This window comes from Gallus gallus, chromosome 5, assembly GCF_016699485.2.
Source record: "Gallus gallus isolate bGalGal1 chromosome 5, bGalGal1.mat.broiler.GRCg7b, whole genome shotgun sequence".
Taxonomy (NCBI): domain Eukaryota; kingdom Metazoa; phylum Chordata; class Aves; order Galliformes; family Phasianidae; genus Gallus; species Gallus gallus.
Window position 1 is genome coordinate 45,734,351 of NC_052536.1, and position 16,507 is coordinate 45,750,857.

The 16,507-nt window shown below is 41.3% G+C and overlaps 1 long non-coding RNA gene across 1 annotated transcript in view; it reads left to right on the forward strand.

The window, feature by feature from the left end:
- Positions 1-4,460, forward strand: part of LOC107053541 — a 150,883-nt gene extending 146,423 nt beyond the window's left edge. The window contains exon 6 of the long non-coding RNA XR_005860585.2: positions 3,586-4,460. This is a non-coding gene — a long non-coding RNA (uncharacterized LOC107053541). The remainder of the gene's footprint in view (positions 1-3,585) is intronic.
- The last annotated feature ends 12,047 nt before the right edge of the window (positions 4,461-16,507 follow it).

Below are 16,507 nucleotides of genomic sequence, written 5' to 3' on the forward strand. Positions count from 1 at the left end.
ATATCTGAGCAAGGAAAAGGAGTGTTTCTGACAAGCTTGAAGTCCCATAAGAAAAAATATAAAAGGAGCAATGTGTCATAAGAATCTTAAAACATGAAACAATGTCAAATAAATCAATTTCCAGAGAACAATAAAGGCTGAAAAAAGGTACCTAGAAAGCCAAAAGAATTTGATTGTGTTTTCATTAATTAGGGACATTATATTAAAACTGTCAGGAGCTATTTTCCCTATAGCAAAAAACACCTGCAAGACGCAGCCAGCTGAAATTCCCCTCTAAGTGCAAGATCTGTGAAGGTTAAAGGCTTGAGTCTGGCATGAGGAGAGCACTCCTTGTCTCCCAAGGTCACTCCATAAATGTGGAAAAGTAATTTTGATTCTGGTCTCCTCACAGTTCAAAGTCAAAGCTTACCTTGATTCAACAGTTCTATATTTGGCAAAGTACTAATTTAATTGTATTTAGTCCCAGTCTTGTCCTGTTGGAACGTTAAGCACCTCCTAATGCCAAGCCCACTGTAGTCTCTCTCGTAGCGTAGGTGAGGCATGAAATAGCAAGTGGTGTATTCACACTGGAGCAATCCCTCCAAGGAAACTCAGTATCTCCTTGCTAATTATTAGAACTTGCAATGAACATAAAATGATTGCATGACCTCAGTTTAGAGATTGTGCAGCCTGGGGACCCCTCTATCATAGCTGCTAGCAGTGGGTTCATGGGAAAGATTTTAATAAAAAAGCAAAGATCTGGCAGTACTTCCCTAGAATACTTTCACAGCCTCCTAAATAAATAAATAAATAAATAAATCACAACTCAAGGACTTCCTAAGCCAGAGGGCTTTTCTTTATATCTAATAGTCTTTGATATACCTTTTCTTTTATGAATTATTTAGCTACTTTTGAGATTTACGTTAATTTTAGGATTTGTGGTGTTCTGCAGGAAAGAGTTTGACACTTTAATTGCATGCTGCACACTTTGAATTTATTAGGAAAAGATGAGTTGCTCATAGTAGGAGTTCTGATGCCCTCCATCTGCCTCTGCTCACATCAATCTGAGAAACAGAATTATTGAGCATGTGTGGTGTAGATGCCATGACCAGCCCATATTGGTTGGTGCAGGATGTGCGGAAATCCATCCCGGCTGAGACTGAGTGGTTAACTCTGCCCAAACCATTGGATACAGGCAGACCTATGAATTAATCAATGTATCTTCTCTGTCTTTTTTCAGAGCCTGAAGGGCTTGACACACAGGATGCTTGGTTATCATTGTGTTTCTACAGGAGCTGGAGGTGCTGAATGAACAGTGCTCAGCTCAGTAGGAACCTGTCTGCAGAATTTCAGACACAGCACATGAATACCTTTTCAAATTCTCTTGTTTGAGGCTAGGGATATGTTCTGATTGTATTTATGATTCCACTTGATTTTTCAAATAGTGAAATGCAGACATTTGACCAGAGGGACCACGTCTTGGCGACTGAAAAGGGAGAGAGCATGACTGTGGCACAGCTAGGGATGTGGGTTTGTGGTCTGCTTCCATGTGGACTCAATGCATTGGGTTGTGAGGTTAGTGTAAATGGCTTTCGTAGGAATTCTCCTGGGACTTCCCAGAGCCAGTTTTCCTGTCTAGGTATCACTGATTGTGCAGTGGCAATTCCATTGGCAGGGAAAGCACCTGCTAGGTGCAAAGCAGAACTGAGCAAGAGGTGGGACACTTGGGCTCCGCCAGGTACCAGCTGAGGGCAAATATGGCAAGGCCCATCTGTGGCTAGAGGAGGTCCAACTGGAAGAGTTGCAAGTGAGAGTGTCTGGAGAACATGGGAAGCAGTTTGTGAGGGCTGGAAGGGAACCAGGAGCCAGCATGCCCTGGGAGGTGCTTTTTCCCCTCTGGGTCAGATAAGTAGCAGACCTGTGGGATGAGAACATTTCTGATGTCTGGTGCAGCATCCCTCTAGGAGAAGTCACAGCTTTGCTGTGGGTACATGCAGGTTACTGACTGCTTTGTTTTCTGCTGAATCACTTTGGTGACGCCAAGGCAAAGCACATAAATGCTAATACAAATGTAAGTGTAAGGGCTGGCGGCACCTCCGCAGACCCCCACTCCTGCCTTACTCACCACTAATCACTTGTATGTACATCATCAGTACCTGCTGAGATTCCAGTCCTTGCAAGGATGTCAGCAGCAGTTGCTGCCCTATATATGAACAACTGGCAGACAAAACAAACACACTGTTTTGTCTGGACTCCCTCTTCTTTCTCCCAGACTCTCTGATGAGGGATTTCCACTCTTCCAGACCTTTCCATCCTTTTGGTACTCTGCTGCACCACAGCTGCATGAACAAGGACTTCACTCGGGCTGCACAACTGAGTTCCCAAACTGTGATGCTGGGGGGATATGTGCCTGTTTCTGGACAGCTCTCTTTTCTCTGCCTGCCCAAGCTGCGTGGAGTCCAGCAGCTTTGGTCTATGGGCTAGCTGCTAGAGGAATAAAAGAAGAGGTTTTGCCTCCTTTCTTCTCCAACCAACACCCTCCTGTGGGCAGGAGCTGTTGGGGGAAGCTTTTGCTGCCTCCTGCCATGGCTAGCAGCAGCAGGAAGGTCACGGGATGTGGTGGGCAGCCACAGAGATAACAGCAGGACGCAGCCCAAGCCCAGCTGCTGGCAGATCAGTTTGCTTTGGGAAAACAGCCAAACTGCTTCAGTTTTCTGGGGCAGTCTGGTTTTCTAGTTGCATCTGAATTTATAGCATTAGATGGATGTAAGCACGGATAAATAGAATTTATCCATTTCTAATTTGAAGATCAAACATTTACCCAGGTCTCATTACCTGGCTGGCACGCTAAGGGAGCTCCAGCAGTGCCCGAAGTCAGGACTGGTCCCAGAACTGAAGGATTTTGTTTTTCGAGCAGTTCAGATGCTAGAGCTGCTGCTTAGGAAATGGCTGTATCCTCCCTGCAGGCAGATCGATACCTCTCAGCTCACTGCACTGCAAGGAACTTTTCATAGTACATTAAGAATGAGGAAAATAAAAGCCAAGATGGATGTTATTCTGGTTTTGCTGTTATTTTGAATTATTTAGAGGGAAGTCACTGCTGTCTACCTTCTTGTCAGAAGACAAAATGTCTTTGTTTTTGGTAGTTTTTCCTATTAAAAAGGAAAAAAGTTATTCCCATTTTCTTTTTCTCTCACCCACTCAGTCCTTGGTACCGAGGTGTAAATTCAGGCTTTCTGCAACTCTCCAATGTCTCCTGCATTCCTAATGCAAACCAAGTTCCCTCTGACACAGGTGGAAGTCACATCTCAGAGGTACACTTCTAACCAGCTTCATTGCAAGGTTGCAGATGAGTGATAAGTGCTGTAAATGATGGCTAGCAGATAAGCAGAGGGTGTTTTGGACAGTTATAAGAAATCTCCAGGCTAGCTGAACTATCACTTAATTAAGCATTTACTAAATAGCTAGAAAAAATTGTTAAACTTTAAACTGAATTCTTAATGTACAGCATTAAGAGGCAAAAAATCCTGCAATTTCCTCCATCATTTGTATAAGCTCAGAAATACAACCTAACTATGTGTTCTGATATTTTCTTCCTAATTCTAGATTATCCTGAAGGGGAGGATAAAGAAACTGGCCACCAAGATGGTAATCACTAGTGGAAATGAAGAAGATAAAGGCAGTCAAGAAAAGGAAAGCAAAGAAGAAACCATCTTGGCAATGCTTGGAATTATTGGGACAATTCTGAACCTCATTGTGATCATTTTTGTGTACATTTACACAACGTTGTAAACTAGCAGGCATGCAAATAGAACAGATAAAACGGCCATTAAGAGTGACAACAAACATTGCTGACTATTGACAAGTTGTTTAATCAGAATTGACTCTGTATTATATTAACACATCATAAAAGCACTGCCTGCAGGCAGCGAAGGCTGAAGCACAATTAATTTAACAAGACTTCTTCACGCAGTAACAAGCTAAACTCTTCTGTCCTGCCCTCTTCCTTTTGCTTTGGTTTCTGGTTTGGGGGAAACATGACTGCAATTATGTAAGTTGTAGCTTTGAAGAAATCCACCTGGGTTATGTTATTTTAACACAATTAAAAAAAAGAAAAAAAAAAGAAACTGTACACTATATACAATTAAAAATGTATACTGTATACCTGCAAAGATGGAATTCCAAGATAGCTACATAGCACAGATCACGTGTCCATTAGGTCAAATGATATTTTTTCTCTTGATTTATGCTTTTACTTACATTGAATCTGACAAGCTTTTTGTTTAGAATGAACATATGGTGCAATCATGAAAAAAACAATTCTATTGAGCAAAATCTGCCTAAAACTGATAAGATGTTGGGAGAAATGCAGTATGTGGTTATTTTAACTTTCTCATTTGCTTAACATCTGTGTCTGTTCATACCAATGTTTATAAATATATATTTTTAATAAATGTGCTATATTTTTAGCATGGACCAAACATTTGGTGACGCTTGTATTCATGCAGCTAGATTTTGCTGGATGAAGTGCCCTTTTTGACAATGGATGATGTTCTTCTCAGCAATTATACAGCAGTCTTGTTTGCAGCCCTCTCAGTGTAGTCTGCAGCAAGCTCACATCATGCTCATATGCATGACTTGAAGTTGGAATGTCAGCTGAAAAGCATTGCTGCCTAATACGGGAAATAGCAAAACATCGTAAGGTGACCTTTGGAGACTGGTTGCAGAAAGAAGGTTCTATTTATAGTTTGAAACAAAAAGTGAATGGAAGGAATTTTGAGGCATCTCTCAAGATATTACGAAATTCACAGAATTTATGGCTTTCAGAATCCAGTCATACTCTCTAGGGGCTTGTAGTGAGAGAGGCAAACACAGTTATGCAGTTGGATAGAGAAATGTAAAGAGCCTGTAGAGAGGAGCTTATGAGAAATCTAGTTGGTAAACACAGGGTGTATTTTGAATGTGAGGATGATTAACCCTTCACACACAGTTCTCTGACTTGTGCTTTAAATGGCAGCGCAGTGAAATTTTCTGAATTGTGTTTTTGGCAGGAACACACAGGGGATGATCACCATTTTGCATCAAAATTCAGTACCTATCAGCATATGAAGCACTAAAAATATGAGACCTCAACTCTGCCTCAAGTTGCCTAAGTAGTTCCCCATTAAATCTGACATGTCTTCTGAAAATATATATATATATATATATATATATATAGGTCAATTACTTGTTTGCTGACTTGTGACTTGAATTATATCCTCAGATGAACAAGGGAAATTGTTGTTGAAGTCAGTTGGAGCTGTTAAAAGTCTCATCCTAGAGTCTCAGGAATTATAGTGATCAGCCCTGTGCCTCTGGAACTAGTAACAAGCCTCTCACTGGTTTCCAGGTGGCTGGGACTGATCTCACAAATACAGAACTTCACTGTAAGATAAAATAAAAGCAAGCCTGGGAAAGCCTCAGGGAGACTCTCATAAAAGAGGTATTTAGTCTCTGGTGTATCACACAGTCAATAACAAACCGTCAGGAGAAGGGAAAAGGTCAGCGAGTAAATTAAAATGAAATCCAATATGAAGACTGAAGGAAGAAAGAGCAAAATAATTTCATGTTTATGGAAAAAAAAAAAATGACAGAGTGAGAGAAGTGAGATTCGAAAAAGCAGAGAGCAGTGCAGACAGAAGGTGCCAGGCATTGTAGGGTGGTTGAAGAAACTTTCGTTGTGGTTACACTCCTCAGGTAAAGACAAGGGTACTGGGGAGAATGAGAAACTTTAGTGGCACACTTCAGTAGAAGTGAATGAGGCTGATATTGTTTTTTGGGTGGTTTTTTGTTTGTTTGTTTGTTTTTCTTTGCTTTTTTCTTATTTGGTTGGCTTTGTTGGTTTTGGGGGGTTTTTTTTGTTGGTGTTGTCATTTTGCTTGGATAATTCTAGGAAATTAGAAAAATTCAGCATTTTGCATAGCCTGAATGAGAAGAAAATGGTTAAAATACAGTTGCTTCCATCTTGTAGCTTTCTTTTTTGAAGGTACTGCTGATCTCAGCATGGGGCACTGGCACTGTCTCGATTCCCCACAGCACAGCTGGACTTACTGTGAACACCTGGCTATCTCCAGCTGCCCTTCACCTTGTGACGGTCCTCTGCAGATGTTTTGCTAAAGCCTCTCTTTCTTCAGCAACCATGACAGCAGTCTGAGTCTCATCCCACCTTCTAGAGAGGAAGCTGAGAAAGGGCAGTATCAGGGTCAAGAGATGAGCTCTGCTGCCTGATACTTCTTTGCCTCTCCATGCACCAAATGACAATACCTGTCATCTTGTGGGCATGAAGATGCTTAAGACTAAATGCCCATTAAATTCTTCTATCAATGTTAGAAATAAATCTCTACCCTGCAAAACAACAAATAACACCCCTACACCCCATGTGGAGTAGAAATGTTTGCTGTTCAGTGCCTTGTGCTCCTTCAGACATAGACCAGGATTTTCACCAAAGCAGGCACAGCAAACAGCCCAAATGTGCTTAAGCTGAAGTGGTTGATCAGAAATCCTAAGGAAACAGTATTCACCCTTCCTTTTCCAGTAGAAGACCACATGGGGAGGAGTTTCCAGCTGTGGGAGAGCTGATCTTTGCCTTAAAGGATCTTGTATGCTTTACATCTGCTGTACAACCAGGCGCCTTCCAACAGCCACGTGCCACATGCCTTGCTGCAGTTCTTTTATTGCACACTACAGTAAGAAAAAATCTTTATCCCCAGACATAAAATGTTTAACACTTAATATTTTAATTTTACTGGTTTCTGTTCACAGATTTTTCTAGAAATATCCTGGGGCAAGTACTTAAGTAGATTCATCAAGTATTCATTTAAATAAAAATGAAGAGTTTCCTTTGAGGGCAATTCCTTTACCTTTTATGTGGCTCTCTTGAACAACGATATGGGGAAAGTATGCTTTCAAGAATGACCGTGGCAAGGAAACATTTTATACGAGAGCCTGAACATGTGTCTTCCCAGGCAGATGCACACAGGCCTGGTTTTGGCTAAATGCCAGCTGCAGACAAATTACCCTCATGCTTTTTACATGAGTGGTTGTCAGCATGCACCTGTAAGAAATATTCAACTAGGCACCACATATATCACGGATTCCTTATCGTCAGTAACTGTTGAATAAAACTTCTCTTTACAAGTGCCGAATGATAAATCTGCTTTGGCAAGGAAAAAGCCAATAGTCTCATTCCCGGCTTGACTTGCAGGTGATGCAAAGAGTTACCAAAGCCTTTTTACATTAAATATTACCACGTTAGAGATGGGAATCTTCATGTTTCCATTTGAGTAGAAGAAAATGAAAATTCAATATCATAAGAAGAGACCAGAACAACAATTTTCGCTTGTGTAAATTGAGGATGCCTGTGTATTTTTCAGTTGTCCTATATAGTCTGATAGTTTGCATTATGGAAATGAAGAACGTTTTCCTGAGGTGACAGGAAGGTGTGTTTCTTCCTGCTAGCACCTGGTGTGCTGTTAGCACAGCCAAGTGGGTACAGAAGAATTTGAAAAGGAAAAAAAATGTCCAAGCCCATCATATACATAGCAAATTGAGGAGAAGGAAGAAGAATAGGCTGCTGCTCTTAACTGTAGCTCCTATAGCTGCTTCTAAAAAAATTACCATCTCAGGAGTATGCCTTCCCATGCATTATCTGGAAGGATGCCTCTTGCCTGTTTCTTTGAGGTTTTGAGGCTGGGAGACTCTGTGATTCTGGAAGCTGCTGTTCTGGTTTACAGGGTGTAGCAGAAATGCTGAGTCACAGCCTGAACCTGTGATTGAGCACCTGGTGGGAAAGCAGGGCCAACCCAGGGAGCTCAGGTGCATGCGATGTGGCTGAGTGAGTGGAAGGGATAAAGCCAGGGTCCACCTCTTTCCAGACCTCATTTAAGAGTTGGTAGTGGAGATGAGGGTATCTTGCTGGAGACCCCTGTCTACGTGAGGCCTTCTGAAGGTAAGCTGCTTCTTTCCTTTGTTTCTGTGCATGTGGCTTTTGTATTTGAGCAAATCTTGCCTTGGTGCAGCCTGGGACCTTGCTGCTCTGCTGTCACTGCTGTGCTTTCCATTGTGTTACAACTGGGTATACAAGTCTAGTGAGGGGCAGTATTATTATTTTCAGTATAGTCAGTAATCTTTGCTTTAGTTCCTGTAATTTAAAGGATTCTTGTTTGCTTGAGTTCCCCTTCTTGCTCCCTCTCCTGTTCCTTGTTTCACTAGACATCCAAATACTAAGAAACCTCCATCACATCACAACAAATATTTAGTGTGAGGCACTGATGAAGTCTAAGTGTCTTATACTTCCACTTAAACTGTATCCTGAAGCCCGCCCAGAGGTCTCATCCATGCATGTCAGAAGGTGTCATCATTTCTGAGTGAGAACCTGACATTTCAGAGCACGCTATGGGAATGCAAGGAATGTGGCCCATAGCAAGGAGTGGAGTTAAGGAGTAACTGGATTAAAACTCCAGGGTGGCAGCATAGCAGTATTTTCTAATTAATTGTTTTGAGGTTTGGCTGGAATACTTTCTGGCTACCTAGTATTTTTGAGTGTGTGTGTATGTGTGTGTGTATATATGTGTATATATATACAAATATATATGTAGATATATACAAATATATATATATATGTATATGATGTATGTGTGTATATACATAAAAAACTCTTTCTTGGAAAGTTTTTGGAAGAAAACACATCTAAGTGAAATAAAGAAGGAACCTCACTTTATAAGCTTCAGCAACAATTTCTAGTAGCAGCCATCCAAAGCAAACATGACTGAGACTCCAAGTGCCTCTGGCTCTCTTCCCAAGAGAGGATTTTGGCAGGCCAGGAGCACACTGCAAAAAGATGAAAGCACCTCTTGTGCTTAGGGAGAGTGTCTTCTTTGGAGCAGTATGCACAAGTTTACAAAGACTTACAAAGATGTAAAGAATGGCACAAGCATTGTTCATCTCAATTACTAGTAGATACCCTGCCCTGCTTCCAGGTGCATTTTTGAGGCTCTTATAAACTCAGTGCATCCTTTCCCCACCAATGATCTAAGAGAAACAAAACCTGTGCAGCACATAAACCTCACACCAGGTTTAAGTAATATGTGCATCCACATACATTTATCTACATTCAAACCATCTGGAAGCCAATAAGATGCTCCTTGTCTTAATCATTAGGATTGCTTATTTGCATTTCACCTGGAGGGGCTCAGATGGTGAAGGGCAATTTGTAGGGCTGAAAGTACCCTCATGTTTCCAGCAATGCAGCTTTACAGGATGTAGCTGTTACCTCAAAATGTTCCTTTTCACACTGAAATACACCATGATCACAGCACATGATGTTCCATGGGTAGAAGCTCTCTGACCGTACCTTATTGTTAGGTGCTTGGGTTTTATGTTAGCTGATTGCTACAGCAGGGTTTTATACTGAAGTGAGGATCTCAAGTTCAGTAGCATGAGCTACTCTCCCATCATGCTAGATAGCCTGCTACTGAAACAAGAGAAATACAAGTCTATAGCATGTTCTCTGAAGGCTCAGGCAGTGATTAAACTTAGACAGCTTGTTTTATGATGGCTCTGATATACTTGCAAGCCTCCAGGACCAGCCCTGAGATCTTTGTCTGGCCCAGTGCCTTGTAGGTGTCATGGTGGCAGGACCCTCAGCCAGTATCACTCTCCAACAGCAGTGATGTAGACTGGCAGTAGCAGGGCATGCCAGCTGGGGCACTCTACAAGACAGAACTTGTGTAGAGGAGGCCAGCTGGTTTCCACAGGTACTTACCTTCCTGAGGATCAAGGGTGTTGTGGTGCACTGATATTGGTAGTGAGCTACTGTAATAAAGTGATTGTGTTCCAGGGGGAGTGATTTCTCACCTTTATTTCCTGCAAACTTAATGGGAAAGGTTTTATAATTCTGGCTTTGTCAGTTTAAGATATGAATTAAAAAATGCTATGTATGTTTTCAGTTTTCTAATTTGCTGCTTTTTTTCCCCCTATCAATCAATTCAACTTCAGTTTTGCATGTACTGTTCTTATTTCTGTAATAAAGATAGTTAATGCTTTGATACTGGGTGCATAAGGAAAGAATGAAGACAACATTGTCTATGTTTCATTAATTCTTTATTGCGGGCAGACAATATAGCTAGTGATTTTTCTTTGCATCCATTGATAGCATTAATTTTATAATAAATTCATACCATCACTTTTAGAGCCTCAAGAAACAGCAAGACAAAGATCCAGCATTTGGAGCTGTGCATTTTCAAATGCTGTCAGCAAACAGAGAAGCATATGAAATGTTTGCATTAAGATAAAAGAAAACAATGTTGTACACATACATTTTTAATGGTTTCCAACTCGGAAGTGAGATGAAACAACTATCATTCTTACACTGCTGCTGATACTGCAGAGTACACAGTGGAACATAATTTAGATGCTTGCTCTTATAACACTTATATGTGTACTTGATTCAGCCTAAGGGACTTAGTTTCTTTGCAGTCAGTATGCATATGTAGATGTATTTACAGGTTTGGATGACAACTGACAGTTCAGATATAGCAACAACATAATTAATCAGATAGGAAATTCCATGATTTTACCCTATATAATGAGTTATACCTCACTGACCTTTTTTTCATCTGTTCTCTTTGAATCTGTATGACTGATAAATTGATGATAAACCCTATATAATATAACCAATGGAAGAATGAAGACTTGTGGAATGTTCAAACTGCATCTTCCAGCAGATGCTAGGCATATAAATTTGTGCTTTGAAGAACTTCAGTGATGAATGTTTTACTTTCCTTTGTATAGATCACCATCAGTCCACACTTCTTAGTGGCTTTAAAGTCCCTATTTGACAGTACAGTGTTTATGTGCGGTTTCCTTGAGCTGTGAAAACAGCAGCAAAATGGGTTTTGCATCCTATGTTGCTTTTTAAAATTTTACAAACCTCTTGCTATCCTATACTGACCTCCTGGTTTTAAAGATTGACATTTCTGAAGAGTAACTTACAACTACAACCTTCACTACAATTTTAGGCAGAAAGGATGAGACCTTTTACACCAAACATGGGTCTTATTTCTCTGCTCGTACGGACAGCCCCAGGTAGCTCCTGTGCTGTTCTGAGCATAACAGACCTACAGGATTGAGGTCTTGATTTTTTAGAAAGTTCAGTTGTTAAACCCCTTGGAGCAGTGCATTGCATGGTTGTTGCAACATCACCAAGCAAGCAGAAAAGTTCCAATCATAGAACCATAGAATTGTTTGAGTTGGAAGGGACCTTTAAAGGGCATCTACTCCAACTTCCATGCAGTCAACAGGGACACCTACAGCTCCATCAAGTGCTCAGAGTCCTGTCCAGACTGACCCTGACTATAACAAGCAATCAACTTTCTAGATTTTGAAATTGCTCATGTACCTACTTCCATTGGTGAAAAGATGCAAAACATCATCAGTGTTACTGGTGTAGCAGTTGCCAAACACTACTGTGACTCAGCACAGAACTTCAGCTGTTGTTTGGGTGTTAAAGCATCCAGGTTGGAGCTGTGACCTCCGGTTGTCAGAGATGCTGAGAAAATGCTTTATCTACACATTGATGAATACTTGTTCATTTCTTAAATGGTTTTTCACCTCAGAAATTGAGATTTTTGATAGAATGGAATTTAGAAACAACTCTTGCAGTGTAGTTTGGTATTTTTTTTAAACCATGTTTTGTTCTGCCTGCTTTCTTAAGAGAAAATTAATTTCCAGCTGAAAAGTTCCTTTCAAATTAAAATCAAAACTAAGTTCCACAATACTAAAATATTTTGCTCACCACAGTGTGTTGTCAGCCTCCCCATCCTGTGCTGCTCAGCCATACTGAGCCACCCTGCAGATGCTGTGCTGGGGGAAACAGCACTGCTCAGCACCAGGGAGTGCCTGGCTCATACAACTTGCTATGCAAACCAAGAGCTTTCAGCAGTGAATGAAAATGTTGTCTTGGTTTTATTTTTGACACACATCAAACTTTCATAAACTGAGACCACCACTCACCACAGAACTCTGCGCATCAGACCACTGCTCCCATGAGGTCGGGAGCACTTGAGTGAGGTGGAGAAAGAGAGAGGCCAAGAGATGTCTGCTGGTTGTAAACAGCCCTGTAACAAACCTTCAGAGGCACAGAATTCAGCCTCTCAGTGCACGCTATCTCCCTGAACCTGGCTGCTGGCCACCTCATCCCCAATGCTCACAGGGGCAGTGAGGGGAGCACGTACATTTTCCTATCTTAATCAAGTTACATGCTCAGTTGGTTTTGCTTCAGTAAAAGTGACTATGGCAAAGGCCAGGACAGCAGGGGAGCAAGGCTGCCTTGTCCCTGGCTTTGAACACTTCTTCTCAGTGGACTGCCCCTCTCCTGCCATCTATTGCACACCAACAAAATCTGATGGCGTATTGGCTGGAAGGTTCATCCTCTACTGCCACATCACCAACATCCAGCTCTGACATTGTGGGCCAACACAATAACATAGTAGGCATTGATTTACAAGCAGACCTCAAGAGTGCTGCAGCATTCCCACTGTCTAAAAACACTGAAAAACTGAAATGATGTTAAGAATAAAAGAGAATGGTCATCTAAACTGATTTAGACATCGTTGCTTGTACTGAAAATCAAAGCTTCTACTCTAATTAATGATAAAAGTAGAGTTGCTTTGATGTCACAAAACCTGAAGAGTATCAGAATCCCATGTTATTAAAATGCCATTCTGCTCACTTTGAAAAGTTAATCATTCTGTTTCTAAGCTGTCTCAACCATTACCCAATGAGTACCAAAATTTCACAACTCACCATCTTGTTCCAAACTTGAATATAACAAGAGATTTGAAAACAGTGATCCTTACACTGGAATTCCACTGCCTGGAAACTAAACAAGAAATCAGAAATCATGTAGATGGGTTCTCCGTCAGCCAGTGCTGGATTTGCAGGAAGATCTACTGAAGTGTGGCTAACAGCAGAACAGTCTGACCGGTACATTCAAATATCCTTTCAGATCAGTAGATTTTCATATATAGTCCTGGTCCCCTGGATGGAAGATGGATATTTTTTATTTCAACCAGATGGTTTCTTCCTTCTGTGTGTCTTTTTATTCATCAAATCTTAGATGAGTACAATGTTGCTGATGTGTCACTGCAGAGGAGTAGTGTTAAGAAAAGGAAAGAAATAGTCCAGATGTAAAAACAAAACGTCAGTTTGCGTCAATCAATTCAAGCCATACAGAACAAACTGTATGGATCCCTGCAAGCAACACAAACTTTTTAGAAACTATCATTTCTGAAAGAGTGGTAGAAGCAGAAGGATGTACTTTATATGCCTGTGGGCTCTTTGAAAAATACTTTGGAAAATGTATTTTTATTATGTAGAAGTTAAATATATTAGTTCACTTGAGCGGTTTTCTTTTAGTAAGTAGTTGTTTCTTTACCTTCCTTACAGCACACACAGTGCCAGCTGTCAGTCCAGCCCCTACTAAAGCCGTTATCATGAGCAGAAGGCAGCACTTGACTCCTAGATCTGAATGTAGTCCTGCATTTAGGTTCATATTTCTCTCAAAGACAGTATGTGAACCTGTTAGCTCTCTGGGCTGCCCATAAGCTGGGAAGAAACTGTACTGAAAGTAATTTTGCTAGAGCTGGGCCACATCCTGCAGGCACACTAAAGCACAGAATCACAGAATCGGTGGTATTGGAAAAGACCTCAGGAGATCATCAAGTCTAACCCCCTGCTAAAGCAGATACTCTACAATAGGTCACATAGGTAGGCATCCAGCTGAGTCTTGAATATCTCCATAGAAGGAGACTCCGCAGCCTCTCTGGGCAACCTGTTCCAGTGCTCTGTCACTCTTACTGTATAGAATTTCTTCCGTACGTTTGTATGGAACTTCCTCTGTTTGAGTGTTTGGCCATTGCTCCTTATCCTATTGCTACACAGCACCAAGAAGAGTCTGGCCTCACCCATTTAACTCTCACTTCCTTTTAGATATTTATAAACATTGATCAGATCCCTAGTCACTTAGCCCACTTTGATTTGCAGGAAGGTTATTGCAGTTTCACAGAAGCACTTCACACAAATAGAAGGGAACAAACATCTCAGGACAGTCACTCATTTTCCTCTCAGCTCCCTTCCTTCTCCTGCAGCTCCTTCCTCCTGTTTCCCGGCTTGTGAAATCAGCACTGTCACTTCCTTACAAGACATCACTACTAAACAGTCTTGCTTGACATTGCTATCTCTACGTGTCTCAGATTTAAATTGAAAACCTCTTCCTTGCCCAGGGCCCTGTTTTCTCTGCTGATCCCTCTTCTGACCCCAGTGGCACCAGCTGTTGAGCATCATATTTTTGCCAAAGCCAAAGCAGCTGCAGGGTGTTTTCTGTCACATACCTGGTGTGATTGCCCTTTTTCCTATCAGCCCTTCTCCCTCCCTTAGTTAAAGCTTACCAGAAATACAACCACAACTTACAATTGTAATACCCTTGTCAATCATCAGGTTTTTGTGCTTTTTTGTTGTTTGTTTGTGAGGCTTTTTGTACTTCTGGTTGGAGACAAAAGATCTTGGAGAGGAAAAAGTCAGTATATCTTACAATGACACCTCTGAGGATTTTTGACAAAGCTGCTTAGAAAAAGCAAATAGCTGGCTTACTGTATGGGGAAATCACATTTTACCTGCAGTGTTCATCTTAATGTCCAGAGCAGGTGATGGTGATCAAGGTGGATCCATGCTTACAAGGTCACAGCTGGTCTACTTGAACATTTGCAGCATTCTGTAGTGATGCTCTCCAGTAACCCTGCCCATTTGTAATTCTGCATTTTTAAGCTGTTTTTTTTTTGTTGTTATTGTTGTTTCAGGAGGTTAGAATACCTCTGGTAGAGCACAGCTAAGTCTGGCAAGGTGTTCTGGCAACCTCACCTTTTTACCATCATAGCAGATGCAGCTATGCTAATTGTGAGATTCCTGACCAGGCCAGCTGCCCCCAGCCTAGGCAGCATGGTTCTGTGAGCAGAAACTCTCCTCACCATGACTAAGAGCAGGCTTCAAAGAAACGTTGGGAAAAAAAAAAAATAAGGCAGGAAAATATGAGTCATCTTAAGATGTCAGTTTGCATGCATCTTTAAGCAGCATATAATTATTTTTATGTACATGTTTAATTGATTTTTCTTCATGTTTCATCTGGGTCTACATTTGTTTGTCATCCTTGCTGGGTGTAGCATCTAGCTGCTACCGTATCTGTAGCTGTTTTAGCAGTGGGAAGCTCTTGAAGGAAACAGCGATGAATGTGGCTGCCCTGAAAAACTCTCCAGGGTGTGGTCTGTGGTCTGAGGGGTTTCTGCAGTGAAAATATGTCCCTTAGCACAGCTTCCTGTTGTGCCCATAACTGAAGCTCCTCAGTGGGGCAAAGCTTCAGCTTTTGGAGCTGCTGGACCTACCACTCCAATACCCGTCTCTGGTCAGAAGTATTGTTGCCACCAGAATGCACGGTACAAACAAGGAACAGGAGGCTAGGATTGCAATTTGCAGCTGGGAGTAATTGGAGGCAGCTGAGAAAAGGGTGAGGGCATTTTCCCTATTCCTCTATCTCAATGGGGGTAAGCCTGAGGCAAAGGAGCTCTTGAGCTTTGTAGATGAGGAAGAAAGCAAAGCATTTTTGTTTAGAGAAGAAATAATAGAGAGTTCTTTTGTGATCAGGAGAAAAGTTGTGTCTTAGGGTATTATTATTATTGTTAACCTTTTCTTCCACTTTACTGAAGAGACAAAGGCTCTCACTACTCTGGAAAGGTAAGTTCTTAAAAGCATACACTGAAGATGTAGTTTGCTCATGAAGGGTAAGAGCAGCCTGTGGCTTCCCCTTGTAGCACAGCCTGAGCCATGCTGGAGAGAGGGCAGTTTCCTGTAGGAAATCACGGCATTACTTTCAGCTACAAAAATAATTATTGCTGTTGCATGTGAGCTGTACTCACAAAAATCTGTGATTTTCCTCATCTAAATGAGCACGTATCATTGGAGACTCCTATAGCTGCTGCCCCCATGGTGGGAGGCAGATGGGAAGCATCTGCTCCACCTGGGTTGGGACACTGTAGAAGCCAAACACGTGAAGGTATCTCAGGCCAAGTGTGTAAAACCCACTTATTTCACCTGCATGGATCTGGTGGCCATTCACAGCTAACTAGTGTCTTTCATAACATTTTCTGCCTGACACCTGTGATAAGGGTTTGCTTTTCTGAATTCTGGCATCTGATTTAATTCTTTTAACAATTTGACTCCTAAGTACTTTAATCTAGTGGCATAGAACTATCAAATCTAATAAAACTGAGTAAATTAGGTAATATCAGCTCTCAGTCAGATGCTCAAAATTTTCTGAGAACGCTTCCCTTTACACTCAGTTGTAAAACTGAAATAACCTACTTCAGCACATTAGTGTCTCAAGGAATGAAACTAACTTAAGCAGAAGAAAAATCCTGTCTGCTACTTGTTCTGGCATTTT